Genomic DNA, 2,770 nt, shown 5'->3' with positions numbered 1-2,770 from the left:
ATAACAAAGTGAATCAGCCACACATATATCCCCATGTCTCCTCCCTCTTGCGGCTCCCGCCCACCCTCCCTATCCCACCTCTCTAGGCAGTCACAAAGCACCGAGCTGATCTCCCTGTGCTATGCGGCTGCATCCCACTAGCTATCTATTTTACATTTGGTAGTGTATATGTGTCCATGCCACTCTCTCACTTCGTCCCAGCTTACCCTTCACCCTCCCTGTGTCCTCAAGTGAGTAATATTCCATTGTATATATGTACCACATCTTCTTTATCCATTCATCTGTCAATGGACATTTAGGTTGTTTCCATGTCCTGGCTATTGTAAATAGTGCTGCAATGAACATTGGGGTGCATGTGTCTTTTTGAATTATGGTTTTCTCTGGGCATATGCTCAGTAGTGGGATTGCTAGGTCATATGGTGATTCTATTTTTAGCTTTTTAAGGAACCTCCATACTGTTCTCCATAGTGGCTGTATCAATTTACATTCCCACCAACAGTGCAAGAGGGTTCCTTTTTCTCCACACCCTCTCCAGCATTTATTGTTTGTAGATTTTTTGATGATGGCCATTCTGACTGGTGTGAAGTGATACCTCGTTGTAGTTTTGATTTGCATTGCCTGGAGGGCAATCTTATTTCCAAACCTTGTCCACTGCTGTACCCACAGCGTAGGTCGGGGAAGCAGCAGGATTTGAGTCCAGAGCCCCTGGGAGGACCAGGCTCTCAGGAGGGCCTCCTGGGCCAGGCAAAGAGTCTGGAATTTATCCTGTAGGAGCCTGTTAGCAAAGGGAAATGAAGGTTGCTAATCAGCTGATGCTGACATGAAGAGATCATCTTGGATTACTGGGGTGGGCCCAGTGCAGTCACAAGGGTCCTTCCGCATGGGAGAAGGAGGCAGAAGAGGAGGCCAGAGGCAGAAGAGGAGGCTGCACTGCTGACTTTGAAGGTGAGAGAAGGGGCCACGAGCCAACGAATGAAGGTGGCCTCTAGAAACTGAAAAAACAAGGAAACAGACTCTCCCTTAGAGCCTCCGGAAGGAACACAGGCTGCCAACACTTTGATTTTTAGTTCAGTGGAATCATTTTGAATTTCTGACCTCCAGATCTGTAAGATAATAAATGTGAATTTTTTTAAAAAGCCGTTAAGTTTGTGGTGATTTGTTATAGGAGCCATAGGAAACTAGGTTAGAGGCTATTTGCAATACTCCAGGCCACAGATGGTAAAGACCTGCTACTGGAATCAGAGTAGGGAGAAGGGGACACATTCAAGGTAAATTGAGAAGAGATGGACTCAGAGACCGATGGACGCATAGGGTCAGAGGTCAAGAGATCCCTCCTCTGGCCCCAGTGCCCTGAGGCCTGGCCCTCATCTTATCTCTCCCAGGGAGTCCCTGACCAGCATCTCCACCCTGTCCCAGAGCTGAAGGAGTATCTACATGTGTCATCAGGGCCATAAGAGGGAATTTTAAAGGACTCTCTGTAGCTACATGTCTCGCAGTCACACAGGATGCTTGGGTGCTGCAGGCACATAACTTTAGATATTTTTGGAGTTATCTAGGCTACTGTCATAGGCTAGGAATCCATTCACTTGATGCGGGACAAATCTGAGTTCCAAACGCCTGGTTTATCCATTCTGATGCTGGCGACCGTGCATGCTAAGCTGAATCTATTTTCAGATTTATTTATATTCGCATGTACTATAGCTTTTTTTTTTTTTTTTTTTTGTACTATAGCTTTATAATTTTAGTTTGCTCACAGAAATCCGCAGGGTGGCTAACTCCTAATGATTCATGCTCACATTGTTTCCACGTGCCCGCTGGTGCATTCCGTAAGTGCCTGGGAGGGATGTTCCCTAATTACACGTTGCAGAAGGCATCGTTTGTGTGGCCCCTTCCTCACCAATCAAGGTTTTCTTTATCTTTTGTCTGAAGCCATTCTGAACAGTAATCCCCCTACGGTGAATTACTACCCACAAATCCCCTGGCATTCGCAAACAGCACGCTGGCATTAGCCATAAACTAGACATCATTTTATCCTCATGATCTTCATAAAGTTGGTAAGGGCTGGTTTCACTTCCTCTTCCTGCCTTGTGAATCATTTATAGATTTTTCTGCCTGGCTAACATCAATCCACTCACATGTTGAGGGTGTAAAACTGCAGCTTTCCTACTGATCCATCAGTTTAGGCACTGACATAGCAAGGGCAAGTCTTTGGATTTTGCAACGTGGTGGCAATGTTTGGTAATGACCACTCCTCTTTAGCTTTTTATTTTATTTTATTTTTTTTAACGTCTTTATTGGAGTATAATTGCTTTACAATGTTGTGTTAGTTTCTGCTGTATAACAAAGTGAATCAGCTATATGCATACATATATCTTTAGCTTTCTTCAAGAGTAAATGTTCCGGGCTTCCCTGGTGGCACAGTGGTTAAGAATCTGCATGCCAATGCAGGAGACACGGGTTCGAGCCCTGGTCCCGGAAGATCCCACAAGCCGCGGAGCAACTAAGCCCGTGTGCCACAACTACTGAGCCTGCACTCTAGAGCCCGCGAGCCACAACTACGGAGCCTGCGTGCCCCAACTACTGAAGCCCGCGTGCCTAGAGCCCGTGCTCCGCAACAAGAGAAGACACCGCAATGGGAAGCCCGCGCACCGCAACGAAGAGTAGCCCCTGCTCGCCGCAACTAGAGAAAGCCCGCGCGCAGCAACGGAGACCCAGTGCAGCCAAAAATAAACAAATAAAAATAAATAAATAAATTTATTTAAAAAAATAA

The sequence above is a fragment of the Physeter macrocephalus genome, unplaced genomic scaffold, assembly GCF_002837175.3.
Source record: "Physeter macrocephalus isolate SW-GA unplaced genomic scaffold, ASM283717v5 random_1549, whole genome shotgun sequence".
NCBI classification, from domain to species: domain Eukaryota; kingdom Metazoa; phylum Chordata; class Mammalia; order Artiodactyla; family Physeteridae; genus Physeter; species Physeter macrocephalus.
Note: the sequence above shows the minus strand (reverse complement) of the source record.